Genomic DNA, 12,692 nt, shown 5'->3' on the forward strand with positions numbered 1-12,692 from the left:
ATTAGGCTGGTATCTTGGAAATGGTTGTAAGCTTTTCCCCTTTTCTTCTTTATCTGTCACTGCAGAGACAGCCTGGGAGAAGAGATTTCATTTCTGAAGCTGGCCAGCAGTAAGTTTTGTCCTGAACTATATTTATTTTTGTGTTTCCAAAAGTTTCCAGTCAGAGTATCAAGTTTAGTTCTTATCAGATAATTACACAGCACTTGCCTCCTGAGGCAATTTTAAATCAATCTCAGGAAAGGCAGTAACTATACACTGTAGATAATTATAGTCCATTAAAGTACCTTAAGACTAGATTCAGAGATCACTAATCACACAAGGTCATAAATGTACTGCACCTTTCCGTGCTGGTGTCTGAATTTTGATATGTAGCCCTTTTGCAGGAAAAAAATATTTCCTAGAGTTTTTTATTGAGCAAAATATCAGATGCAAATAGCAAACTAATTAAAACCATGCTAAATTATTGCCCTAAAAGTTATCTCAGTTCTCACCAGTCAGTCACAGAGAGAGAATCGAGCATAAAGCAAGACTGCCATTTTAAAGATACTCTTGACAAAACATGTCATATTTTATAGCTAAAATAATGTCTAACCAAACGCCTTCCCTACTCCAGGAAAAGGGCTCCTTTAATTGCTGTGAGAGAAGTGTGAAGTGTGCCTGACAAGGATTTGATTAAATGAAGAAGCTCCTGGCGCATTGCACTGAGCAGAAATTCTCCAATTCAGTGTTTTCTCTGTGGCAAAACATCATTTTTGCTCAAAACACATCAAATCCATTAAGGCAATCAAAGCCAATCTCTGCGAGGTCAGGTTCTCCCCAGCTGCAGCACTCCCAGTTCTGTGCTCACAGCTGGGCTGTGCCGTGGCTGCTCAGTGCCTTCTGCCTGGTGATCACCCGTGACAGCCCTGGGGCTGCTGCTCCCCTGTGGCCTTGCCACCGTGCCAGGGGTCAGTCCAAGCACTGCCACGCCACCAGACTCTGAGGCAGGAGGTCCCAGCCCTCACTTGTCCACAGAACAACCACAGCCAGGTTTAGAGATGACCTTGGACAGGTTTATCCAAGCCAAGAAAAGTTGCACATTTGGTCTGGAAACTTTTAACTCTATGTAAACCAGTCTGGGAAAAACATAATGGCATAAAACTCCAAATGACTTCAACTAAGGTCACCACCAGGTCTTTTGTGTCATGACAAGATGGCTTATCTAAGACATTTCACCCTTATCTTTGTTTTCTGGGTACACTGTGAGATTTTCTCATGCCAGCCATACTTAGTTCCTTTTGCAGCTGGTCCAAGCCCTGCTGCCTCCCAGCCTGCACAAGGATGCACTCCAAGAGCACTGCCCACCACCCTCAGGCTGACACTTGGCACTTCAGCTTAACTAAACTTCAGTTTGCCTGTCAGATTTGTTCCTAGGGCCAACTCTCATGGGTGCATTTTATGAGCAGCACACAGAGCAAAGGCTGCAGTGTCCCAGGAGGGATATCCACAGGCCACCCTGCCCTTGGGACAAGAGATGGAGTGACAGGACAAGGGGGAATGGCTTCCCACTGCCAGAGGGCAGGGACAGATGGGATATTGGGAAGAAATTCTCCCCTGTGAGGGTCCTGAGGCCCTGGTACAGCTTCACAGAGAAACTGTGGCTGCCCCTGGATCCCTGGAAGTGTCCAAGGCCAGGTTGGACAGGGCTTGGAGCACCCTGGGCTAGTGGAAGGTGTCCCTGCCCGTGGCAGGGGGATTGGAAATTGATCTTTAAGGTCCCTTCCCACCCAAACCATTCTGTGGTTCTACGAAAAGACAATGGAAAGTAAAGATTTACCCTACAATCATAAGCAAACCTTGACCTGATGCACTTCTAACCCAGCCCTGCTGATTCCACAGTTGGTGGAATCCAGTTGATCCCATGGTTGGTGGCTCCTCAGATCTCACTAGAGTGAAATCCCTGCTCAGAGGAGATATCAGACAGTGCAGGCAGGTCTGGATTACCACAAGACCAAGTCAAGTGTTTCAGGATCTCCAGCTGATCTTTTAAAGGCCTCTGCTTTCTACAGATACTTTAAACTTTTTGTTCCCATACAAGATGAAAGCAAATATTAACAAAGAAGAATTTGCCTTGGGATAAACAACCTGCTTTTGCAATGGTCCCACGTATTGGCATCACAAAAAGCCAGTAAGTGCTTCTATATGACATGAAAGCATTTAGTACCATTTGGCCCAAGACACCCTGTACTGGGGGCTTTTCAGACCTGTGTGATTGTCATTTCTAAAGTTGTCTATAAGTTATTTCTCCTGACTCTGGCTGCACAAAGTAGTCTGACACCAAGTACTAGCCCTCCAGAAAAAATTGCATGCTTTTTCCAAAGCCCCACCGCTGTAGATGAGTTATATTCAGAGTTAACCTTTCTCCTAATATTTGATGTCAAAACAACAACAGGGGATTTACAAGGGTTCTTCCAGGGTTTCAGGAAACTGCCCATAGCTGGACCAGAAACAATAATTATAAACATAAAAAACCCCAAAAATATATTCACCTGCCTCACCCAGCATAGCACATTCATTAGGGCAAAGTCAGTATCTCTGAAGTATTTTAAATTCCTTTCTTTTGAATCACAGAATCTACCTTCCTAATGATACAAGAAAACTCTGGGTGCTTCCACAGAAGGAAACTTTCCCCAGAGCCATGAAGGCAGGTGTTCTGCTCCATCCTGTGCTTCCAGACCTGATCCCTCAGAATTCCCTGCATGGCCCATCATGAGGAGATTCATCTCACCCGGCACCAGGCAGTTCATCTGAGCTGGTTGCTCACACTGCTGCTATTAGAGATCTCTCACACTAGAGAGAAACTGGCACTCTCAGAGAGTAATCACCTAATTTCCTTAGACATCCCCTGCAGAATGAGATTAATTTGTGGCACAGTAGCTCCCTAACCTCAGTCAGAATCTGTGAAGTGTTCGTGCAGAAATACCCAAAAACTGCTGACTTCTTTCACATGCAGAGAGCTGGCTCATTAATTTTTGGCTTGCACATAATTAAAGACACTAAGGAAGCTTGAAATGACACGGATTCCATATTCCTACAGCCAACACAGAGAACATGACAGCATTTTCACCCAAAATACCTGCTTTTGGGGCTGGTATAAATGGGTTGTAAACATAGAGTACATGAAATAACTCATTGTTGTAAAGGTCAGAAGACAGAAATCCTTGCACAAGGCAAAGATCTGCATGCAAGAATACAAACCAGGATTTTGAAACAATGAAGAGAATCTGGGGTTTTATGTTTTCTAGTAATTCAATAGCTCTCACACACACTTAACATTGCAAACATGAGCAGCTCCCCTCGTCAGGGAAGCTGCTCAACAGTCCACTCGGGTTTGCAGATAAGTCATTGTAGGATTGGGAGCCGAGTTACCACAGTGTCAACAGAGGAACACAGAGAAATCAATTTATTAGATTTTTTTTTTATAATCTGAATTATCTCAGAAATTGCTAACTGATTTAACTTTCAAAGCAGGGCTTTAGGAAGCTCATCTGGAATATATTATTAATCAGGAGTATTGTAAATGTTACATGGTAATGACTGAAGCCCTCGGTGAGATCAGGGTTGCCTTGTGTTTGCTTCATACAACTCAGTAGGGAAAAAAATCCCAATCCCTAAAACATTTACAGTCTTTGAGAGACAAGGCAGAAAAAAGGTAGAGGAAACACAGACACAATTAAGTAGTAAGTCTATGAGTAAACAGCAGGTCCATGATGAAATCAGCAACAGAATCGATGCCTCTCACATCCCAGATCAGTACCTTGTACACAAAATCATTATATTCTAATTAAAAATCTTTATCTGTAATAGTTGAATGCAGCGTAAACCTGAGCTGAGCCAGGTTTCTAGAAGAATACTGGCTCAAAACAATATTCCGGAGAAAATTCTAAGCACAAGGAGGAAGGTCTCCTGGGAACAGAATTTATCATCATGTGCTGAGCATTAAAGAAATCACCAGCATGGTCTGAACGAGGCTCCAGTGAATCGAGCAGGAGCCCTCACGGTGGAAGCTGCTCCCTGGAAACTCGGGAAAACCTGGCTTTTCCACGACATTCATTATGTTACACTCCAGAGTTATGTTTCAGTCACACTTGGATTTCCTCTGCAATGCTTTAACTGTAGATTTTCAAACAAGTCAAGACCCAGGGGATCAGCACAAAAGCCCATCCCTTCCCAAACTGTCCTACTGGAGTGACACCTGGAGTAGAGTTCCACAACAAGCGTTCATTTCCATGACAATGCCAATCAATTAGGGGAACAATCCACTTGGCGTTGTTAATCCCCCATTTGTGATCCTATTGATGTGACTGAACAGTGCCACCAGACAGAGCTCAGGAAAGCACCAAAAAATCCTCCCAGAACACGCTATGGTCTAAAAAATATAAATAATACACTGCATATTGAAATACAGGCAAAAAGTAAGAGTCAGATCTCGCAGGAGTGAAGTGTGCACTGAGCTGTGGAATCACTGAGAGTAACCAGGAGCATTGTGAAAGCCTTCCAAGACTTTGGACAAAATCCAATGAGTTTTGGTGATTTTTACTTGGATCTAGCTAAGAAACTGAGGAGAGAAATTCAAGTCCATCTTCTCCCGTGCCTTTGCTCATGACTCATTTTTGTGAGTGACCCAAGGAGGAAAAAAAAGAAAGAAAAAACCCAAACCACAGATAATATCTATACAATGCACTCATTTACCCAGAGGTGGGAATGTTCCATTCCCTGCTCTACCCAAGTGAAATCAAGGTTATTCTTCTATTGGGCTGGGAAAGATGATCTCCAACACAAACCAGGAAAATCCTTCACGATACTCAGCTCAAGGAGAGGGAAAGCAAATTGGAACCTGACTTTGCAAAGCAGTGCCTGACACATTCCTGTGAGTCCTGCCTGGCGCCAGTCCTTGTGACAAAGTCTATTCAGAAATTTCAGCTCATTACTGTATAATTTAAATATTTTTACAGGAAAGAAGGATCCGTTCTTCTCTGGGCCCATCTTGCACACAGCAGGGAAGAGCCCTGCAAACTCCTCCTGTTTGTACAATCAAATTCATGTTTGCTGAGACTGCACTAAAGGGGGGTCACCACCCTTCCTTCTTTTTTTCCCTGCTCAAAGGCAAGCAGGGAGCTGACACCATGGAGAGATAACAGTATTTAGCATGGACACCTCCCTTTCAAACGACACTGATTTCATGCAGAGGGCTAGACAATCTCCATTTCCATCATATTTCATTTCAATACTCCCTGTGTAATGGAATCTTGGTTAGTTTAATATCACTGGTAAATGAAACTCTCATCTCAGTCAGTAAGAACAATGTTTGGTTTTGGCCTAGAGCGGGGAAGAGTGATTGAAGCACTTGGGAATTCATTTCAAAGGCTGTGGAATGCATTTATATGGCCACATCCTCTCTTCCCTCAGACACCCACAAACAGCAAGGTCTGTAGGGTGCAGGTTTTGAAAGCATGTGTTAGCAATTGTCAGAAACTAAATGGCAGCCTAAAGGGATGATTAATTAGGAGAACAGCCAGCAAATTGGCACAAATGGCAAACATGAGTAACACTTGTCTCAACAAGCATTTACAATTTCCTTTCATACAGTCAAAGTCCAAAAAAGACGCAGCACAGGGACAACTTTCCAAGGTTTTAATCACTTTGATTGGATCATTCAGACAGTTCTTGATCCACTTTAATTCCATCAGACAGCAATATTCACACCCCACCCCCCCCCCCCGCCCCCGCACAATCCAGTGGCAGAGTAGTTAAAAACTGAGACGGTCAGAACAGGAACAGGAGGGGAGAGAAGCTGGGGAGATGCTGGGGAGATGCGTATCACCTACAGCCACACTGCATCCCATGGAAGGGACAGGAAAAGGGCATTATTTAGTGACCAGGATAATCTTTTCTATGTTGGACAATTCATAGAAGGCAGAGCTACTCGACCTTGTGGATGAGGAAGTGCAGGTGATCTGTAGGAGTACCCCACTCTGACCAAACCTCAAAGACTGAATTCCTCCCATTAATACTGGATTACTGGGAAAATCATTCTTTGCAAAGATCTCTTAACCCCATTTAAAAAAGATCACGACAAAGAAAGGTCAGATTTGCTCATGTCCATCCACCAAACTTCCTTAGGCACGGCCTCCTGGAGCTGTGAGGGAGCCTTTCCTTCTTCCCAGAGTCACATCAGACAGACACTTTCCTCTGAGGCCAAGGGACGGGAAATTGCTGGCATAATATTTCTCTTAAACAGTTCAATACATCAAAGTAAGCCAATTTTTGTAGTCTTGTACTTCAGACAAGCCCCATATATTAATAAAGGGAAGCACCCGCCTGCTGCTTGAACACATCTTCAGAGTGCTCTGGTTTTATCACTCAAGTACTCAGTTATGTCTTCACTGAGGATGAGTTTTGAGGAAAAAACCAAAATACAAAAAGTTGGAACAAGGCATGAGTTTTAGCAGCACTTAAATTGAGCAGTTTTACCTTCTAATCCCATTTATTGAGTTCCAAGACCCTATGATCTCGTGCAAGAGTTGTGATCAAGCTCATTTAAAAGTATTAAATAATCAAATAAATGCTAGTATTAACTTAGATCATAATAATTAAATACAGCTTCTTTACTCCTGAAGTGGGGCGTAGCCAATAGGAGCCACCAGTATCTTTGCTGTCTCGGAATTATTGGCTGGGCAACATTTATTGAGCATCAGGAAAAACCAGCAGAGAATATTCTTAATACCCAGTTGCAGTAGAAAACACCAATGTGAGTATTATAAAAAAAAGGTGGAGTGGTATGGGGTAGATCTCTTATCTCATTGTCAAAGTAACTAAAATTGTTCCTCAAATAATCTCAGCATTTATTCACTGTAAAGATATGTTTGAAAGTTTCCAGTCATTCCTTTCCAATGCAGGGTTTGTCTCAGGTCAGTAGCACTCAGATACACAGAAACCCCCTCTTTTTAAAACTATTTTAAGATTTGTCTTTTCCCAAGAAAATGCAAAATGTAAAAGCTTTGATCATTATGCTATTGTGGCTCACTTCTTGGTACCTATTTAGTTGATTTTTTAAGACACAATAAACACTTTGGCCAGTTGAGCACTGCAGTAACTAAGATACTCCTTGCTGTGAATAAATATCCAAACGTTGTTAATATTTCCATGGTGGAAATAAATGCTTCCTATGCTGCTAAAAGTATCTTTAACAAGATTCACGAGACCAGGAACCTGCTTCTCCCACAGCACAGCTACTCCAAGTTGTAAAGCCATGAGGTGTCCTGCTCCTGGATGGGCTCTTTGGGCTCTGTATTTTCTTGTCATCAGGCCATGGGTGCCACCACCTTTGGGGCATTTACCTGACAAACAAAGGTGACACCTTGGCAAACCAGTCTGGCTGCAAAGTTACAGCATTGTGGTAACAGCCAGCCCTGATGAATGGGCTCCTGAGGGAATCAGGCTGGGTTTCAACATAAAATACTACACAATAAAAGCTTGCAAGGCAAACCATGATTTAAAGAGAGGGAGAAAATCTAATCCTGATGAGCTCGATATGCATTAAATATACTGCGGCTTTCAGAGCTTCCCAGAAATGCCTTTTAGCATATAAACCATCATGGAATGCTGGGATAGTTTGGGTGGGAAGGGACCTCAAAGACCTCATCCTACCCTCTGCTGTAGGATGAGGTCATCTTCCCCTAGCCCAGGCTGCTCCAAGCCCCATCCTACCTGGCCTTGGACACTTCCAGGGATCCAGGAGCAGCCACAGCTTCTCTGGGCACCCTGTGCCAGGGCCTCTCCACCCTCCCAGGGAACAATTTCTTCCCAATATTCCATCTAAACCTACCCTTCCGCAACTTAAAGGCATTCCCCCTTGTCCTGTCACTCCATCTTTTGTCCCAAGTCCCTCTCCAACTCTCCTGGAGCCCCTTTAGGCACCGGAAGGCACTCTAAGGTCTCCCCAGAGACTTCTCCAGGCTGAACAACCCCAGAAACTTAAGGCATATGGGATGAATACAGCTAAAAAGAGAAACAAACCCAAAAATATCAAGCAAACACCTGGAAAAGAGAAGCAAAGGATTCCTTCAAAGTGTGTTTTCATTACTGAGAACATACAGAAAGGATTTTACACTGTCTAGATTAATTTCAGGGGACGAGAGTTGGGTTTGGAGTTTTTTTAAGGGAACATAATAAAGTACATATAAAACCATGTTCTGCCTTTCACAGGATCTGAAGGGCAAAGACCTTGTGAAATAAAGAGAAATGAGAAGCGATCACACTACAGCAATGACCTTAGATAGTGCTCTTTATTTGTTTGGGGTTTTCTATTATTTTCTGTAATAAGTCTAACAGTGTCTAAATGAAACATTGTTTAAAATCTTATGGTATTACTTCTCAATGAAAAAAACAGTCACTGGCACTGGAAGCCTTCTGCCACCTGGCAAAGACACAGAATTTTAACAGGGATCCGAATTAGGTCTCATTACCTGAAAGAAGTCACTGGGTGAAGTTTCTTTTCTCTGAAATCCTGACTCCTGCAAGACCAATGGAGGAAGCAGAGTGCAAAGGAGCTGAGCCACCCTCACAGCCGAGATGTGGAACCCACACTGCTGCTCAGGCCTCCCGCTTCCCAAAAGAAGTTACAGAAAGAAGTTGTCCTAGAATGAAATCCTGATATGGGATGCATGGAGGAGTTTGGGTGGTTTGATTTTTCTGGGACCTTCCCATCTGCAGTGGAACAAACCTGTGCTTAGCACAGTGTTATTTGTATTTTGCTCAAAAACAAAGCAGTGCACAGCCTTTGTGTCTTTCACAGCAGAAAATTCCGTAATTTAATTCCAAAGACTACAATTGCCAGAGCTGCAGCAAGCTGAAACCATTCCAGCAACCAGAGCTAATCCTGTAAAAAACATGGAATATAAAAATAGCAGCCCTTCAGATGAAGGGAAAGTCAGTGCAGAGAGAACTGGCCACTGCTTTACAGGCGTTTTATTGCAACACCTGTTGTAGGGCAGTGGCTTCATTTCTGCATCAATACCAGCACAAATCAAATCTAGAGGTCTGATAAAGCAAAACATATTCTGTATGAAACACACCAAAGACAGGAGGGGTTGGATAGAGATCAGAAAATCCACAGTTCACCTGACTACCTAAAACCTCATTTAGATCAAGCCTAAACTTGTTTCGTAAATTTTATTTTATTTTATTTTATTCACAAAACAGATCTGAAACCTCTTTGTGGACACTGGTCTTTAGCTGAAAACACTGCCAGCCTCTTCACCCATCTTACCCTTCTACACGATTTTCCTGAAACTGTAAAGGCAAGGAGAAGAAAAGGTAAATAATAGTTATTCAAATATCAAAAAAAATAGTCTACCCTAAAATCCAGGATTTTTCCTTGCACTGGAATCTGTCCTAATTGTAAACAAAGAGTTACAGTCCCAGTTTTTAAATTTTGTTGCCTGTACTTTGCATGTATAAGGATTCCGTAATTCCTGCATCCTTGGAGTCCATGAGAGTTTGTCAGACTCTCTGCTTTCCTTAGAGAGAAACAGTTTCAGATGTAACAGCTGAATTTATAACACTGACTTGATATGAAAGATGTGAAAACAATGACCAGGCTGCCATAGAGGAGAAGACGAAGAAAGGGAGCCTTAAAAACTAAAGGAATAAAATCACAGCTGTTGCAGACACGTGGGGCAGGCCTGGCTCATATCTTTTAATGCTTCATGTGCACAAGGCTAAGTGCTTTCACCCAAAAGGCAACATAAGAGGCTCCCTCTGGATAAAAAAGTCAATGGGTTTTTTTTTAGAAAGCATTAAGGAACAATAAATCATTTCCTAAAGAAGTATTTCTGCCTGGAAAAAGCAGGGAAAGATTTGGAATATTCTTCATGAATGCAGGATTTAATAAATTCCTCCATGAAGTCCTTTATAGACTCTCCTAAAAAACCAAGTAGTTTCCATGTGACAGGTCACTCAATTCGTCAATAAAGGGATTAATTTTGCAATATAAATCGTATTTAGCTGCCTTACCTCCCCTGAACTGCATTGTCCATCAAAATTAACCCTCCTTGGTACAAGGCAGAGGTTTCTGTGACCCCCTTAGTGCTGTGCTGAGCTCTTCAGGAGAAGAACTGGACCAAGAGTTTCACGGGCATCTCATGCTTTTATAGGGAGGTGGTGGAGTTTCCATCCTTGGAAGTAAAGAATAAAGAATAAAAAGCATAATGAATTGGAGAAAGCTACAATGACTTCAAAATTAGCTGTGCTCTGAGTCAGGGAAGGAGAAGATGACCCCAGGAGCCCCTCCTGAGTTAAAGAATTGGAGTTAATAGAAATAGAAATAATAAAATTATTCTGTTTAATAGAATAATAAATAAAACAACTTAATTTACTAACTAAAGAGTAAGCTCAAATATAAGACATAAATAACTGAATAAAGTGAAATTCTATTATTCTGAGAAGCAGCTACAAAATTATGTGCTCTTTGAAGTACAAAATTGAGCTTTACTACATGAAACAACCCCATTTTTCATGTAGGCCACAAATTATATTCTTAAGTACCTCAGACAGGTGATAACAAATTAGATTCCCACTCACAGGAAAACTTGCTCTCCCTTCTCTACAGCTGCAGATGCTCGTTTTAAAATGCTTTGGTTTAAGCACACATTTAAAACCAATTTACAGGTAAGTTGGGAAAGAATGCATGAGTTAAAAAAGAGCATTGGAAAAGAGCAGGGAGGTGGTGCAGTCCCCATTCCTGGAGGTGTCCAAGGAAAAACTGGATGTGGCACTTGGTGATTTGGTTGGGTTGACGAGGTGGGGATCTGTCACGGGTTGGACTCCATGGTCTGGGAGGGTTTTTCCAGCCTCAGTGATTCTGGGATTCTGTGTCTAAGGACAGAGTTTGGGGTTTGGGAAAGTGCAGTCCCACAGCATGCTGTGCAGGCCTTCTGGCAGCTCTGTGAGCCCCAGCTGGGTGGTTATGCCTCGTGGTGTGGACACAGCCCCAAGAGCCTCGAAGCTGCACTGCCATCCCAAGTGCAAACCCTGAGGGACACAAGGAACACAAGTGCCAGCTCAAATCATGTCTGCTCCACTGAGCCCACAGCCTCTCCCTGCTGGGGTGGCTCCCCCACGCCATGGCCTCGTTTAGCAAAGGTCATTGTGGGTACAAAGCTCTGCTCACAACAGGATTAACACAATTCCATGAAACTGCAGGTTTATTCCCATCCCTGAGAACACAGCTGCCTGAAACACCATCCGGGAAAAAATGCTCTGGGATATTTTTCAATCCTCTCAAGCAATGTTCCCCTGACATCCAAGAAAATAACCTGAACCCTTCAAGTTACTGTCTTCCCCCAGGTTTTCTGAATATTTTATAAGAATTCCATAACAAGATTGGAAATGTCCGTGCATAAAGAATTGCGGTATTGATTTAGTTCCCAAAGTTATAAAATATAAACCAGGTACCAAAGAACAACCATTCTCAACCTTTCGGTTGTTATATTTTGTATTCCATTTCATCTTCACAGCCTGATACAACATTTATTTGTATTATTGGCAGCAATCTTTGCTGTATCCTGGGAGTTCATTATGGGAGTTTTCAGGATACCGGCTATAAAAACTTTTCTCCTGGATTCATAATTCACTAACAAAATAGCAGTGATGAGTCGAATGATGATTTGTACATATTTTGAGTGTCCAAAAAGTATTATTTATCAGTTTTGTATGAGGAGCAACCAGCGTACAGGTAAAAAACCTCACAGGCTTAGACTGAGAGGGTTTGATGCAGTTTTGCTGCTTTTCAAAAGGAAAAGTTTTCAAAGTACTAAAACTGCATATAAATGCAATAAAAACAAAACAAAATAAACATAGAGTTGACAGATGTTCTGTGTGTTAAAACCTACCGGGCTACATTCCTTCCTGGGGAGGTCAGTAAAATTACTGTGTGCAATGAATTTGCTTCTTGTACCAACCCCCTTATTTTGAGTACACAACTTGTAACTCACGAGTTCAGCTCCTTTAGCTGCTGAAACAGGGACTGGCAGGCTCAGCCCTTTTGTCTCACAGCTATCCACCCATCCCAGTACCTGCTGGGAAAAGAACAGGACATGTGAGCAAACGCACAGCGAGATGAACTCCCCAGGAGATGCCACCATCTCCTGCCCCACCAGCTGCCAAGAGTGGAAAACCCCACATTTTCCCACCGAACTCACCTGGTTTTCCTTGCTCTCCCTCCACATGTTTTTCCCCTCCTTTTTTTTGGGGGGGGTTTTTTTTTTGGTTTGTTTTTGGTTTTTGTGGGTTTTTTTTTGTTGTTGTTGTTGTTGGTTGTTTGTTTTAAACATCATCTTTTCTGGGTCTCTCCTCAGCATCTAGGGAGGCACAAGGCTGCAGTCCTGGGACTTAATGGATGTAGAACTGGGAGGCTGCATGGGCAGAAAGCAGTGATATCAAAACCTTCCTCCCCCCTTCCAGTCTTCCCCCTCTTCCTAAGATGCCTTAGGATTTAGCTCTTATTTTTTCAGACCCTGTACTGGTTTACTGTAACTCAAAAATTCCATAGCCTGTTTGCTACTGTTCTCTCATCCTGGTTCGACATAACAAACCCTCTCTGGGCCTGAACTCGAGGACACTTTGTTGTCCCAGGCCCCAAAATATGTAAA

The 12,692-nt window shown here is 42.6% G+C and overlaps 1 long non-coding RNA gene across 1 annotated transcript; it reads right to left on the minus strand.

Annotated features, from left to right (window-relative positions):
- Positions 1-8,941: 8,941 nt before the first annotated feature.
- Positions 8,942-12,123, minus strand: LOC125329852. The gene is made up of 3 exons (XR_007205296.1): positions 12,036-12,123; positions 10,057-10,217; positions 8,942-9,333 (listed from the first exon to the last, which is right to left on the minus strand). It is a non-coding gene; the product is annotated as an uncharacterized LOC125329852 (long non-coding RNA).
- Between the last annotated feature and the right edge of the window lie 569 nt (positions 12,124-12,692).

Source organism: Corvus hawaiiensis, chromosome 9 (assembly GCF_020740725.1).
Source record: "Corvus hawaiiensis isolate bCorHaw1 chromosome 9, bCorHaw1.pri.cur, whole genome shotgun sequence".
Taxonomy (NCBI): domain Eukaryota; kingdom Metazoa; phylum Chordata; class Aves; order Passeriformes; family Corvidae; genus Corvus; species Corvus hawaiiensis.